At 32.4% G+C, this 17,034-nt stretch overlaps 1 protein-coding gene across 4 annotated transcripts in view; it reads right to left on the bottom strand.

Moving 5' to 3' along the window:
• Positions 1-17,034, bottom strand: part of LOC111055878 (cell adhesion molecule 3) — a 206,227-nt gene that overhangs the window by 124,466 nt on the left and 64,727 nt on the right. The window contains exon 1 of one of the 4 annotated variants that reach the window (XM_039443145.1): positions 5,833-6,205. The exons of the other annotated variants lie outside the window; for them this stretch is intronic. The gene's annotated coding sequence lies outside the window, so the exon portion shown is untranslated. Of the gene's footprint in view, positions 1-5,832; positions 6,206-17,034 lie in introns of those variants that run through there. 4 annotated transcript variants of the gene reach the window in all.

Genomic DNA, 17,034 nt, shown 5'->3' with positions numbered 1-17,034 from the left:
AATTCTGTAACTTTGAATAAAACGTTTTTTTCAGCTCGCTAGAAAGTCTTGTAACAATGAATTCTTGTGAATTTTGGTTCGACAAGTATGTTTTCAAAGTGTAAAAGTAGCATAACCGTTTTCCAAGTGATCGAACGTAGTGAGTTCTACGTTTCAACTCGACGGCATTTGCTTTTGACTGAACGTATGTAGTTATGTAGGTATGTATAAGTATGTATAAGTATGTATAAGTATGTATGTATGTGTAAGTATGTAGATATGTATGTATGTCACGCATTTTCGGCCAAACGCGGCATCATATTAGAATGAAATTTGTCAGTAAAGTTCCTTTTTGGATTGTGCATCGATGTATGTGTGAGGTTTTTTCAATTTATGGATAATATGAAAGGAAAATGAATTTCATCCAAACTCCATTAATTATATTTATGCATTATCTACTTCTGAAAATGGGACAAATATAACTAAAGAACTGTCATTCATAATCAATCACCTGTCCAGTGGATAACTAATAACATGCAATATTGATAAATCAAAGTAACTTGGTATTTTCTCTCCTTTCACTTGGGCTGATCAGTTGAAACAGCTATTAGAGGAGGCTGTGGTTTATAACTGCGCAAGGTATACTGTCACAAAACTACTATACTCAACTGCGCGAAAATAGTCCGATGTTAATTATTGGGACGGCTGAGAACCTCCTCAACCCCCCCCCCCTCACAATACATGTTGCCGATTCGTCAGGTGTATTGTAAAAATCTGGTGTGGCGCACTCACACAACTTTCCTTGCCGTTATGAAAATTGATCACCTGACGCTAGTGTTCCCGCGCATCTCAAGTCTACTACTATTCAAAGATCTGAGCCAGCTGGTGACAGGACAATAACGCTGGAAACACACGAGGTCTGCTATCTTTTCATAGTGATTTAATAGAATCAACAGTTGTCAACAGTTTGCAATTGAAATAATCACATTTTCTCGAATTTCGAGCTTATTTTCAATTTTAGGTGAAAATGTTACTGAACATCAATTGTAGAGATTTTTATGCTCAATCTCATCCACTTAGAATTTTTTGTTCAAATTGTATCTGAAGCCTGATAATTGGGAATCTAAAATCAAACTTTGCATAGATGGGGCGGAGCTCCTGAAATTTTTACAGATATGGGACTTATGGCAGTTGATAGAGCTTATCAATGACTAATTCAGGTATGAATTTGTTAAAAATCGTTGAAACCGTTTTCGAGAAAATCGCGAAAAACCCTGTTTTTGACAACATTTCCGCCATTTTAGCCGCCATATTTAATTGGATTTGATCGAAATTGTTCGTGTCGGATCCTTATATTGTAAGGATATTAAGTTCCAAATTTCAAGTCATTTCGTTGATTGGGAGATGAGATATCGTGTACACAGACGCACATACACTCATACACACACACACACACACACCACACACACACACACACACACAACACACACACACACACACACACACACCACACACACACACACACACACACACACACACACACACACACACCACACACACACACACACACACACACACACACACACACACACACACACACACACACACACCACACACACACACACACCACACACACACACACACACACATACAGACCAATACCCAAAAACCACTTTTTTGACTCAGGGGAACTTGAAACTTATAGAAATTTACAAATTAGGGAACCTTAATTTTTTTCGGAAAGCAATACTTTCCTTACCTATGGTAATAGGGCAAGGAAAGTAGAAATATTAATATTCATCCTCATCTATAATCAATCAGCTGCTGTGGACAATGTTGATAAACTTTTAATTGTCAACGTTGCACTCATCTGTTCCGATTTCCATCCTGTTGTAATGCTCCAGTTAGTATTCCTTTCCATCCTCATCCCCTTTCAAGCTTATAACCATATCTGAAAACGTTTATGAATTTTTCTCTTGGAGTAGCCTACACCAGTGAAAAAGTTGAATATTACTGCAATTTCGATTTCAATTCACACAAACTTACAAGATAAATAAATAGAATGAACACATGCAAAACAAACAGCAACAAAAATCATAATAAATAAAAATAGTGGCAAAAAAGGGGGTATTTGAATTTGAAAGAAGACTTGAAAAAATATTCTTCAAAATAGTATTTACGGCAGTATTGCTCACTATTTTATTACATTCCATAGTGCAATGGAAAGTTTATCTCAACACCCTTTCGACAATGTTGATAACTCAAATTTTTATTGATGCATATATTTTTCGAAAATGACTCTCTGCAAAAAAGGTTTCCAGTGGAAAAATAAAGCGTAGAGAAATAATAAGATTAGAATCATAAAGATGCTGAAAGTTGAAAACCTTGAAATGATAGGATAAATGGAATACAAAGTTTTAAATAAGGATTTGTGGCATTTTTTCACAGCGATGATGATAATCTCTAATGATGCACTGACGTAATGGTGTGCTTTCCTCTCACCTACAGAAAATAATCAGTGTCCCTGATTTTTCTCAGACTCTGAAATTTTATCCTCACTCTCACTCATCCCACTCTGTTTTTTCATATCAGGAGTTATGTTTTTATCCTCCTTTTTTTTATCTTCCTCCTCTATCCCAATCCCTTTACTTACCAGATCCATAGCGCTCTTCCTAGTCTATTCTTCTTCTTTGAAAGCGCTTGCCAAATTATCTCAATTCACTTTTCGCTACTCCAATTTCAAATCTCAACCCTCTATGCTCGTCCTTCCTGGCAAACCTTATGATTTTGGAACTAGGGCAGAGATTTAAACAATGATTATACTCGCTAAGGAGATAATTCTAATTTTCCTTGTCAATGAATAATGTTCTTGGTGCCTTCTCAAGCTCTCTGAGAACATTTTTGTCCAGTGGGAATTGGTCAAAAGATGGATCTCCTCTCATGGATATATTGAATTCTCATGGAAGAAAGAAGCAGATCAATGCAGAGTGTCCAAAAAGAATGGCAATAGAAAAAGTGTGAAGAGAACAGGTGAATTAGAAAGCTTCAATAAGAGCTCTTATAGCTAATTCTTCAAAATATAATATGTATATTCTATTCATCGTGGTTTGGAGACTATAATAACTAACCATCTTTGATTAGATAGTCAAGTGTTAGAATTATTTCATAAAAACCCTTTAAAAAATAGATTATGAATAAGGATTCTCTCAATTAATCAACGTATTCCTCATCAATCATCATCGAATGATTCTCTTCTGAGGTGGGAGCAAATCAATTAAGTGTTTTCTTCAGAAATCTACATCATGTTTGATTTGCTCACTTGATTGGGGTCCACATATTGTTAATTCCCTCAACCACTAGCCTATTATATCAATACCTACTATTACTTGAGTAATAGTAGGTATTGATTATATGCTGCCTACTGCCTATGACAATTTGTAATGCTCATGAGAAATTCAACTATGATGAAATTCCTCATACAAAGTCTGTCTAGTATGAATTATTTTCCACTAATTATACATTTATCACGTAAATTGATTATTTTTAATTCATGGAATGAATAATAATATATAATACTTTTTCGTGATTGAGAAAGGCAGGGAAATGTCATGGTGTTTTTTTTTGTTCTTGGGAGCATAACTCTATAGCTTCTGATTTTTTGTGCTGTTCCGATTAATGAATATTGTTGACTAACTCTTTTTCTTTCACGAAACTGTACAGAGACCGGAATGAACTCAATCCTGTTCACTTTAATGCACAAATAAATTTTTATTAAGTCACCTGATACAGTTGGCAAACGTAAAATGACAATGCATTTTATTGTCAAATTAGCTCTCAGTTGATAACCTACTTTTCCGATATGAATAAATGAATAAGCTACAGAAATTATTCGTAGCAATTCAGTTTCTGATTATGTCGCTTCTAAAAATATGTTCTGTCCAATTCAACAGAATCATGAGTGAAGTGCAAATGTGAGGGTCTGAGGGCCAATTTAGAAGAAGGAAATAGTTGAGCAGATGTGAGGAGTGGACGATGACTAGGTCTGAAAAACATGAATTGAAGAAAAACACCTCTCCAGAAACATCTAGTTCATAGATTGAGGATCTAATTGTGGAAATACGGTACCGTATATTGAGCAAACAAGGAAACCAAATACTAATCTCAAAGCTTCCCCTGCGGGATCAATATTGTGCATTCATTGCGATGAATGTTGACTGTGACAACAGTTAATCTATACAATAAATACAACAGAGTGAACCATCTGTCTATCATGATTAATATTTCTGGAACTTGAAATATCATTGATCTCCAATAAAACATTTCATACCCATATCTATTATTATATTGAATTGAAATTTCACATGCATCATTAGTTGAGAAAACAATATTTGAATTTCCATTTTCCTCACCAGTCCTAATATCCAGAGAAAAGCAATCATGGAATTAATCATGATAACCAATTATCTACTTGTAGGTTTATCGATTTTGTCAGGAAACCATGAATGGAATGTTTTTCCAAGAATGCAAGGAATCAATAACTTGCTTCTCCAGCCATATTGATTGATTTGATTTTACATGAATTTGAGTGTCAATAATGTCAGAGATTGAGGATTTCGAGTCGTGAAAGAGAATAAAAACATAATAAGAGTTCAATCAAACTTACAAAGTTACGATTCTCAAACTTTGATGATTAATTCAAGTTTATGATTATTCCTATTGAGGTTCATGAGTTCTTCTATTCCGTTTTGTCTGCGATTTGTTGAATGATTTCCATCTAAGAGATGATTCAATCAATTATGAGAAATCTCAACCTTTTGTTGCCTTTCCGGTATTATGAATATGTTGAATACTAACAAAAATCGTCGCCACCCGAATTGAAATGAAATCTGGTTCGAATTAAAATTCTTAATGGTGATGGAATATTGAATTCTCCTGAATCACAAGTGAATCAAGCTAATGAGTTGGGCATTCATCAATAATTTACATTCTTGATTCATATACGAACAGAAATGGCGTCTCGGCGTGTTTGGTATCTACCAAGGAATCTAGAATAAATGATTCTAGATTTCTTGCTATTTATGCAGTGTTCCGTACAGCTCTTCTTATTATCCAAGACAGATGAGATAGGGAATTACAACAAATAAATATTTTATTTGAAATCTCATTCTGTGCCGAATAAATTCGATGTCATTTTGAAAGGGTGAGATGTGGTAAATGGGTGACCATAGTTCCGCATCTATAACAGCATTCTACTCAGAATTACGAACAATATATTCAATTGGAAAATTGAGCCAAGGAAATTGTGTATAATTTCCCAATTAATTATTTTCGTCTCCACCAAGAGCTACTTGAAAACCACGGAAAAACTCTCACCGTTCATTCAATAGTTCGATAGTAAATCAGAAACTTCTAGTGAAATCTTCAAATTCAATCAACAACAAGAAAACCCTCTTTGTATTCATGGATACATGCATAACTATCAAATTATCTTCTAATTCAAATACTTGATGCTGAATCAATTAAAAAATGATGGAGCTAAACGTATTCTTCTTCAAATTAATCTCATCGCTTCGTCGTGAGCTTTTCTGTGAACTATTTGAGTGATTACTGCTGTAGATCCTGACAAAAAAATCGACTGTTCAAGAAGGATTATCTATTTTCAAAACGTACAAGAAATTGGAACCTAATCGATCCATCGATAACAAAAGTAATTATAAAAATAATAGTAACATTCTAAGTGAAGGAGTATTGAAAAGCTCTCTTGATTAATACACGTCATGATGAATCATCTTTGAAATTTCCATTTACATATTATAGTCAATAGAAAATACTTGATTTATTGGTAATACTTACCAAAAAAGATGAATACTGCCTCAACTTTGATGACTGAAGAAGTTCTTGTCAGGAATTTTATTCCATAATAAGAATTTCAACCAAGAGTATCACCAAGAAATTATCTCGATTTCTTGATGCTGTTAGAAAGGAAACTCGCTGAACTAGATCGGGGATGGTAGGATAAGGCAACTTTTAGAACTACTTTTTACAGGTAAACCCTACTATTGAGGGACTAATATTCACTGAATGTCTTCTTATTCTTTTTGAAGTGATTTGAGGATGGTTGAATGTTTTTTCTAATTATATGCCTAGGCTGAGTGTGATGAAGCGTGATCAGTGTATGTGAGTGAGACCGGAGTTTCCGCGATGTTGGCTTGATGCAGGCGCGAGGGACTCTAGCGGTTTTCTGATGCCGCGCCGTGCTTCGGGTATTTTCGAGAATTGTCGGACGACTTCGCGAGAGCCGAGTATCGCCTCTTGGGTGGGACTGATTGTGGGTGGCGGTTCAGCTGTCTGGGAGAGGTCAGACAGATGAGCGGACCACATATCCGAATTAATGAGTAATTAATTGTCTTTTAGTCAAGATGAACCGGTGAATCAATCACACTCAGTCCTTTCTTCAGTTCCAGGGCCTCCCCATCAATCACCAAATAATCCACAATCATTAGCGATTCTTACATTGTTACAAATGTTCAAAACATTTCGGCCGAGATAATTGGAATAAGATCTCACTCACAGTCGTCTTCAAAAATGTGTTATATAGCATTTACTATAATTCATCACAGTGTTATTTTTCTTCAAAATGAATTCAGGTTCAACAGTCGATATTTCGCAGGAATCTCTTCTCACCACAGCATGGAAAACTCTTACCACTCTCTCCCAGAATAGTTATCACTCATTTTCTGAGCTACCTAGCTTGCTTTAAGCTCATAAATATTTCGCTCACAAAAATTCACTGATGAATTGTTATACCGATGAAAAGGACTCCATCATGATTTTATTCAGAAGATTTTTAGAATAGATATGGAAAACACATAAATTTACAATTACCTTATATCGTTGAAATGATTCCTCAGTAGGTTGAGACGCGAAGTTTGATTTATTGTTCTTGTACCATCGCTATGAGCATCCTAAAATCTGATTGGCTTCGAATCAATAATTTCGATTACAGAGAAAGCATAATGACAAATTACTGTGTGGGATTTGTTGTTCCGCATACAGTATTTCATTCTTAAGTACCTAATTCTCCCTCAAATCGTGATAATTTTCAATACATGGATGGAAAGTTTTGTGTTACCATTGTAATAATAATAATTGACCGAGCGAAGTGAGGTCTAAGGTTCAAGTCGACGGTTTGGCACTTCTCTTAATGTTTAAATGTTTTTGGAAATTTTGCATTTCAAGGATAATATAAAAAGAAAAAGGAGCCTCCTTCATAGTACGCCAATATTAGAGTAAAAATCAGACTATAAAATTATTCATATAAATCAGCTGTTCAGTGGACTATAATACTACCCGTTCAAAAACATCGAAAATTTTGAAATTGTATCTTTCCATCAAAGTTAGTAGACAGTTGACTATAATACTACCCGTTCAAAAACATCGAACATCTTGAAAATGTATCTTTCCAACAACGTTGTAGACAGTGGCAGCCAGACCTGATAACAGCGCTCACACTCACATTCCGGGACGACACGTCATGGTACGATAGGACAGAAATCTCTATGTTTATTTAGGATTTTTTATAGACATTTTAAATTGAGTACGAGGTCTGTTACTGAGTGCGAGGTCTACTGTTCACAGCACTACAAGTATATAATTATTTTCACCAAAAAATTACAAAATAAACAAACAACTTGTGTAAGTGTAAGAAAATAACCAACTACTTATTAATACTAAGATAATGATAATGACACATAATAATGAAGTATAATACATGAAGGAAATTCATCACTTGAATATTAAAAAAGAAATAATAATACTGATAAATCTCCTTCCTTACCTACACTACAGAGCTATAAATAAAAAGTATGAGGAAATAGTCAACCATGCAAGTGATAAAATCCCGTCCACATGATGGAGTACAGTTAGAGATCAATGCAGTTAGACAAGGAACAAAACAGAGACAGAGAAAGCTGGCAGATACAAATTCAACAAGGAAACTATATGAAAAATCAAACTAATATTAATAATCATAATAATCTATTATTCATGACGCAAGACGAAAGAAAAACAAAAATAAATTATTTCAAAAATGATATCGAATAAAAAAATGAATAGGAAAAAACAATACATTACCACAGTTTAGGAATATAACGGAGAAGAATAATGAGCCAGTCAATAGGAAACAATGAATTCAACTCAATCACTTCTTTAATAACTATTAAACAAACACTAAAACATTATTTAAAACTATTTTGAAGTGTGTAATAGAATATATTAATGAAAAAAAGAAAAAACAACATTAATCAGTTTTGGCAAAATTGGAAATTTATTGTGAGACAAGGGTTGTGAGGCAACCCTTGTGAAATAGCTCACTCAAATTCATTCAATTATATGCAGAGTGAGCTTTTACTGTGAATTGTTTAGTTAAAATATTCTGAAAAAAATCTAAAATAATAATGATAATTTTTAATGGATAATTTGATAGAAATATGTTTTTTTAAAACATTCAAGGTGATCGGTTCCATTCGACTTTATTAAAACATTGGATTCGAATTAGTGAAGGGAAGATATACCAAACTTATTTTTACATTGTACTCATCAAAATCCGGAGAAGGGCCAGCTTTAGGATTCCCTTCTCAGTCACTCCAATAATCTGGGTACATTATCATTGAATGAATTAATTGATTTTTCAACTGTTTGATCTTTCAGCAATTCGAAACAAATTGGAAACTCTCATATATCATCATAATCTTTTCAACTCCCTGATCGAATAATCAGTGAAGGAATGATTTGGTATCAATTCTACAGATGAAATTTGTAGAATTATCAAATTTGTTACATATCTGGTAACTGAATATGGTAGCTATAGTGAGGTCCACGTTATAATGGCAGTGGATATAGAAATAAGAAATCAAAGCTAGCTCGTCGAAAGGGTTTTATAAATTAAGAATTGGTAAAAATACTTGCGCAAGTTTAAAGATTGTATAAGAGGTATTTTATGGATAGTAACGAGTCAATTCATATATCAAAGATACACCAATCAAAAGAATACTAAGTTCTATGCTGATAATACAAATGTTCATATGATCATCAATTTTTATAATATAATTGGCGATAACATAATGTAGCTCTGATTCATTAGATAAAATTGATCTGTCTATTTCCGTCAGGTGCCGAATCTCGCACCCTGAGATAAATATATTTATTATAAAGAAATCTATTGGAAACCATAGAAATTAATATATATTTGGATTATCGATTTGTCAGTTTATCATGCTCTGATTTGAGAAGTTTATATTTGAAATAGAATTATCCAAGTCGACAAGCATCAGCAAGTTGATGTCGAAGCTACATGCAGATGCATACGATCATGAAATGAAAGCACTTGGTAGCGTTTCGTGCTATAGAACTTAAAAAATAGTATTAACCTGTGATATTTTATTGATTTCGTTTTTTGTTATATTATATATTTTTTGTCGCTATATATATTTTTGCTCTGGTTTACTTTGGAGATATTTGTTAATATATGTATCAAATTTTTTATGGTGTACTATTCATTTTATTCCTCAATACTATAGGATATAAGTTTTATATATATTTTTTTTTATAAATTATCAGTATTATTGTGAAAGCTCATGTCTGGGCCTATGAAGATTTTAGTGAAATTATATCCTAGTAAAACCACGACCAGATTTTATAATATTAAAATAACTCTCATGCTCTACCGATTGACGCCAAGCAAGAGGCTAAGCGTACTCCACCAAAAGTAACGTGACAATGTTTAAATGTTTTTGGAAATTTTGCATTTCAAGGATAATATAAAAGGAAAAAGGAGCCTCCCTCATACGCCAATATTAGAGTAAAAATCAGACTATAAAATTATTCATATAAATCTGCTGTTTAGTGGACTATAATACTATCCGTTCAAAAACATCAAAAATTTTGAAATTGTATCTTTTCATCAACGTTAGTAGACAGTTGATATAATACTGCCCGTTCAAAAACATCGAACATCTTGAAAATGTATCTTTCCATCAACGTTGTAGACAGTTGCAGCCAGACCTGATAACAGCGCTCACACTCACATTCCGGGACGACACGTCATGGTACGATAGGACAGAAAGCTCTATGTTTATTTAGGATCTTTTGTAGACATTTTGAATTGATAAATTATTTATTATTCTTTGAGAAAACATAACAACAGGTCAATGTAACTTACTGAGTTCGAGGTCTACTGTTCACAGCACTACAAGTATATTTATTTTCACCAGAAAATTACAAAATAAACAAACAGCTTGTGTGAGTGTAAGAAAATAACCAACTACTTATTAATACAAAGATAATGATAATGGCACATAATAATGAAGTATAATACATAAAGGAAATTCATCACTTACATATTAAAAAAAGAAATAATAATACTAATAAATCTCCTTCCTTACCTACACTACAGAGCTATAAATAAAAAGTATGTGGAAAAAGTCAATCATGCAAGTGATAAAATCACGTCCACATGATGGAGTACAGTTAGAGATCAATGAAGTTAGACAAGGAACAAAACAGAGACAGAGAAAGCTGGCAAATACAAATTCAACAAGGAAACTATATGAAAAATCAATCTAATATTAATAATCATAATAATCTATTATTCATGACGCAGGACGAAAGAAAAACAAAAATAAATTATTTCAAAAATGATATCGAATAAAAAAATGAATAGGAAAAACCAATACATTACCAGAGTTTAGGAATATAACGGAGAAGAATAATGAGCCAGTCAATAGGAAACAATGAATTCAACTCAATCACTTCTTTAATAACTATTAAACAAACACTAAAACATTATTTAAAACTATTTTGAAGTGTGTAATAGAATATATTAATGAAAAAAAGAACATTAATCAGTTTTGGCAAAATTGGAAATTTATTGTGAGACAAGGGTTGTGAGGCAACCCTTGTGAAATAGCTCACTCAAATCCATTCAATTATATGCAGAGTGAGCTTTTACTGTGAATTGTTTAGTTAAGAGCTATAAATAATATTCTGAAAAAAATCTAAAATAATAATGATAATTTTTAATGGATAATTTGATAGAAATATGTTTTTTTAAAACATTCAAGGTGATCGGTTCCATTCGACTTTATTAAAACATTGGATTCGAATTAGTGAAGGGAAGATATACCAAACTTATTTTTACATTGTACTCATCAAAATCCGGAGAAGGGCCAGCTTTAGGATTCCCTTCTCAGTCACTCCAATAATCTGGGTACATTATCATTGAATGAATTAATTGATTTTTCAACTGTTTGATCTTTCAGCAATTCGAAACAAATTGGAAACTCTCATATATCATCATAATCTTTTCAACTCCCAGATCGAATAATCAGTGAAGGAATGATTTGGTATCAATTCTACAGATGAAATTTGTAGAATTATCAAATTTGTAAAATTATAAAATTTGTTACATATCTGGTAACTGAATATGGTAGCTATAGTGAGGTCCACGTTATAATGGCAGTGGATATAGATATAAGAATAGCGATGCCGATTCTCTGCATTAATTAATTATATTTCTACACTGTCAAAAACATAATTGGCATCGTTGTGGACCTAGAAAAGGATAGTACCACCGGCTATATCGAATGATAGACAAGGATAGCAAAACCAAATTTGATCAAATACTGTCATTATAACGTGGACCTTACTATAGGAAAATATATCTGGTAGCTATAGAATTCATTCAAACTATTTTTTTTCGTTATTTCATACGCTCCAATTGCATACACTACAGTTTGAATTTGGAAATAAGAGAAAAACTTAATTTTTCAAACGGGGAAATTCGTTTCGTTTCTGTTTGTAGGATGAATGAAGAGAGATCATTCATTATCAACTGCAATTCAATTGATTTCCATATTGACCTAGTCAGACACCAATATTTCCTCCAAATTGCATATGTAACGGAATTAGCTTTCAGATTATTACGTGATATAATAAGCTATCAACATTGCTAAGCTGATGTCGAAATCTCTCTAATTATTCGAAAATCTGATTAGTTATTCATCAAGAGACTCATTCATGGAGAAAGCATCATTACAACTTGCTGAGTAGAAGAGAAATTTGTAGCTTCGCATACGAATCTGTCATGCTTGAAATCCGTGTACTTCATGCTTTTTTTATACATTATTCATGGATTGATTACCCCCTGTGATGGATGATAATGGTAGGATACAATAGTCTATGAATGAAACACGTAAGAGGATGACTTATTGAGATAATATAGAATAATATAATAAAATATTATTTTTCCACAACATCAAATTTATTACACAATAAGCTGCTTGTTTTTCACACAGTAATAGATTTAATTATTGAAAATCCCACCATTATTTTTAATTGAGCCCATTCAGAAATGGTGAGAAACAAAATGTACTTGGTTAATTATTCCATCTAAAAATTCAAATAAGTTTTATCACACATAGGCTCCATTGACATAATCCCAGTGCATTTCTGGAATAAATTTGGCAATAATCGAATGGTTACGATTATTTGTGAATGATATTACTTTGTTACTAATATGGGCGATGGATCTATAATAGAACAGTAATAGGAAGAATCTCTTGGAATTTTAATAAATGAATTTGTTATTTTAATGATTCAAGATCAAGTTGATAATATCCACTCTCGTCTATTTGTTGAAATAAGAGCATGCATTTTATCGTTCGCTTTTCATAGCTATACATAGCTGTAACTATGTCATTATAAGTAGGTAATCGAAAGCAATTGATTATTTATCTTCAACTCAGATATGATCGTATCCCTCTTTCCATTGATCCTCTATCTTCAATTGAATGCGAAAATTTGACAGTGCAATCGTGAACATTGTGGACCGGTATGTATGAGGGAAGTTATCATGCATCATTATTATTTGTATCTTGAAAATAGTTTCTAAATAAGTTACGAATACTTGACAAAGTAGGATAAAATCGATTCCCCATTTTTCTACAACAAGACCTATAAGAAACTAATAAGAACATTAGTAAATTAGTACTTAGTAATTCCACTTCTCGGACGGAAAAACGGTGGTCTACCTGTTTTTCCATCAGTGAAGCGTAATTTTGAGAATGGCGTGACTGCAGTCAACTTTTGAAGCGCTGGTTTGCCTTCCATTTCCTTTTGTGCAGTTTTCTTGGTTAGGATTCATTTGAAAACTTTGAGATTCCACTGCGTACCAGGAAAAGAAGAATAATTTTGCAAGTAGCAGGAACGACGCTTTTCCCGCTCCCCCACTCCAATTCAAGTTCAAAATGTTCCAGTACCGGGATTCTTGGAGTTCAGTTCTATCATATCTATTCTATTTTCACTATTCAAATCCCATCGAGTTTTTTCTAGTAATAGCTACAACATGAATAATTCAGATGTCTTGCTATTTCTACAGAATAATACAATCATTATTTATCTCAGTCATGATCAGACTTACAATTTTACCAAAAATTCTTAAGAGATTTTCATGTGAAGAAATCTCCACCAATACATTTATTTCAGAATCGCAAGTTCAACACTTTTCAAAATCACTTGAAATGAAGTTCACGAAATTGATGATAAAACGTTCATAATGAAGTTGATTTTGATTTGGTATCAAACTGTTCATATTCAATATTTTCTTCACTGTGATTCTCTTCTCGCTTCTTCACAACACAAACGATTGAATTTTACACTGCTTTCAAGAGCAGTTCTTGTTACTGGTAGTATTTATTGAATGCCGATGACAACTGATATACATGAAGATATAGCAAAATTATTATTCCGTATTCAGAATAATAATAAATTGTCACTGAGAATATTTTGAAGCTTGGAAGCCATGCCAGGTCTATAAGGTCAATATTTATCTCCTGAGCACGATTGATTGGTTGAAATTGTGTAACATATTGAAATAATACTCACAAAAAAGTGAAGAAGTATTTTTATTTATAACAGTATTCCTATGAATGGATGATGAGGGCTCTACGTGAATTGAAAAATATACTTTTTTAAAGATAATAAGCTACAATCATTCATTCTAAAAGCAGTATAAGTGTGTGTTGAGGGTTGCATAGTTGCTCCTTCAACAAACACAAAGAACGAAGTACACGAATCATCTGACCTTGCTTAATATTTGATAACTATGTATATTCACAAATATCGGGGTACCGAGCTTTGCTCTGGAGTGTGAAAGCATGGAAAATTTGTAACAGAAGATTGAATTCATAGTTTATATTTATTTATTCATTTTCTCAGTCATACAATTATTTTTTCGCCACACTTGGATGTAATGAGCTGGTTTACGTGCGTCATATGGAGGCCGAAAGTGATTGTTTTCCGACCAGGCCGATAAAACTTTACGGCCCTAGGGCTGTAAAATGACCTTGAATAACAGCTGATCGTGTCCGATCTCACAAATCATAGAGAGATAATCTCATAACGACTGTAATAATCTATATAATTATGTATCGTGAATCGCGGTATCATGTCTATAATATATTTCATAAATTACTGTTTCATAATTTAATATTTATAGATAGCCTCAACATATATAATGTTGGCTGCATTGTCCATTGATTGTCAGAAAGGTACGTATCGCTAGTATTTAAAAGTGAAGAATCGAATTTGAAATCAAAGTAAAATAATTGTATCAATATTTAAAATTAATAATAATTATTAACAATTATTGTTTCTTTTTATTATCGAATTGCAATTCTTAATGCAATACAATCAACAATAATAATAAGAAAATACAGCAGAGTTCTGAAGTTTAAGGTAAGCCTACTGGTGAAACTCATCCTTGACTGAAAATTCCTAGTAATTTTTTCGAAATTCATTATTAAAACTGTTAGATAATATATTTCTTCAATATCAAACCATATAGAGAAAACATTAGGCCCACTCAAGATTGAATCTTGGAATGTTTTCTCTATGATTTAACTATTTTCAGAGCAATATTTTGTTGTGAAAAAACCGGCAAACCGGCTTCAAATTTGCCGCTATACACTATATTATAGTAGTAGCCTAGATACGTTACCTGACTTAATTCAGAGTGAAAATTTTATTGTGAGACAGATAATATATTAATTTTAATAATATAAGTCATGAGCCAAAGTCTGAACGCTTTTTAGGAGTGAAGTAAACTTTAGAAGTCTAGTTCACAGTACAGTATTACATGTCTGCTAAGTCTTATGAGTCAGGCCCTTCGTTCAACAATACGCAATGGCCGAGAGCGTAAAGGCGTGATACATCAGTACTACATAATTCGGTGATTAACATGATCAAGGTTCGAATCTCAGTCAATGACATTTTTTTGTTGATGAATTTCGACTTTTATTAGCTATTTTTTATATTAGTTACCATACTTACTTTTTTTTAAATTTCAATCAATTTTTTAGATATATTTTGAGTAATTTGAGACAAAACTGTGAAACATGCAATTATATTAATTTTTTTCATCACATTATTTCAAAATAGTAATGAAAATTCTATTCATCCATTTATCCATGAGATATTGCACCGGGCGCAAAGTGCTTTTATCTGGTGAATGGATTTCATCCGATAAATGGATGAATTATTATTATTTATTTTGAAGTATTATTTATAATACTGTATTATAAGGCCAGAATGCATAAAAGTCTGTTAAATATTTGAGATTAAATGTCATGAGAACCAATCAGAATAGACTGTAAATTCAAACAATTTGAATGTACATTCGACCTCTCAGAAAAAAGTAGTAGAATCTGCTAGAGGATTCATGTTCTCAAACAATCATAACTGCACATTCGACTTCTATTTGAATAATAAAGAATAAAATAATAGAGATTTGTTGTATAAAAAGTATAATGATTGTATAATTTATTTTACGTGAAAAACAAAGAATTAACTGTCAATAATGCTTATTTTTTATAATTTAATATGTATTTATGTATCTAGTATAATTAAAATAGGTATTTAAACTATCAATAAATGATCATTTCTATAACTTGATATGAATTATTTTGTAGTTTTGATACCGAACAATAGAATATGATGATACTATCATAACCTCATTAACATTGTATGATTTATAGTAGCATGACCTTAAAATTTTGCTTTCAAAATTGTCAACTTAACATTATTATTTTTTTTTCTGGTGTGGCGAAAAATAGCGTTCGCAACACGGGAAAAAATGTTTTTCCGGCTCTCGAACTTGAAAACCGCGATCTCGAGCCGGAAAACGTACATTTTCGACCCTAGGTGCGAAATATACTATTACAGTTATATGTGGGGGCACAACAGGCTTATGCCCAAAACTGTCCCTTTTCAAATTTATACTACAGTCCAAATCGAAATCTAGGTTAAGCTGCTATCACTCATCAAAATAACAATTTATTCACACTTCAAAAAACAAACACATCATCAATCACAAATAGATATACAATGAATTCTATTTATAATGATATACTATGTTTGCTACAATATTTGTTAATATACTATGTACTATTTTACAATAACAGCATCTAGTTACTATTTTGGACTTTCTGAAGTAAACATTTTCTCTAAAAAAAGAGAAATAAACAAAAATAAGTTTCTCTTGCGGAATTTTTCTTCTTGTGAGATCAGATGGATGATTCCACACACATGCACTCGTTCTCTCTTCCATTACGGTATCGACAGACGACAAAATTTCCAGATGTTTTTCAAAACTGGTTATCCATTTAATGTCCTTCAGCGAGTTATCCAAGGGTTGAGACCTGGTGCAATCGAATCTTCATATCATAAACCTACTTTGTTCCAAATTTCGAGAGAATTGTTAGAGCCGTTTTCGAGATCCGTTGAACATGAATACCCTTATAACCTATAATCATAAAACCACATAACCATATATATATATATATATATATATATATATATATATAATATATATATATATATATATATTGTAAAGCTTTTCCTGGGGGAGTCACTCTCACCTCCAAGGACAAGTCGATACACGTAGGGTGAATCTTGCACTGAATCAATGGTGTTGAGGTTATAAATTTTGTAACGGCGTGC

The sequence above is a fragment of the Nilaparvata lugens genome, chromosome 1 (genome assembly GCF_014356525.2).
Source record: "Nilaparvata lugens isolate BPH chromosome 1, ASM1435652v1, whole genome shotgun sequence".
In the NCBI taxonomy this organism is placed as follows: domain Eukaryota; kingdom Metazoa; phylum Arthropoda; class Insecta; order Hemiptera; family Delphacidae; genus Nilaparvata; species Nilaparvata lugens.
This window is presented reverse-complemented; position numbering and strand designations above follow the sequence as displayed.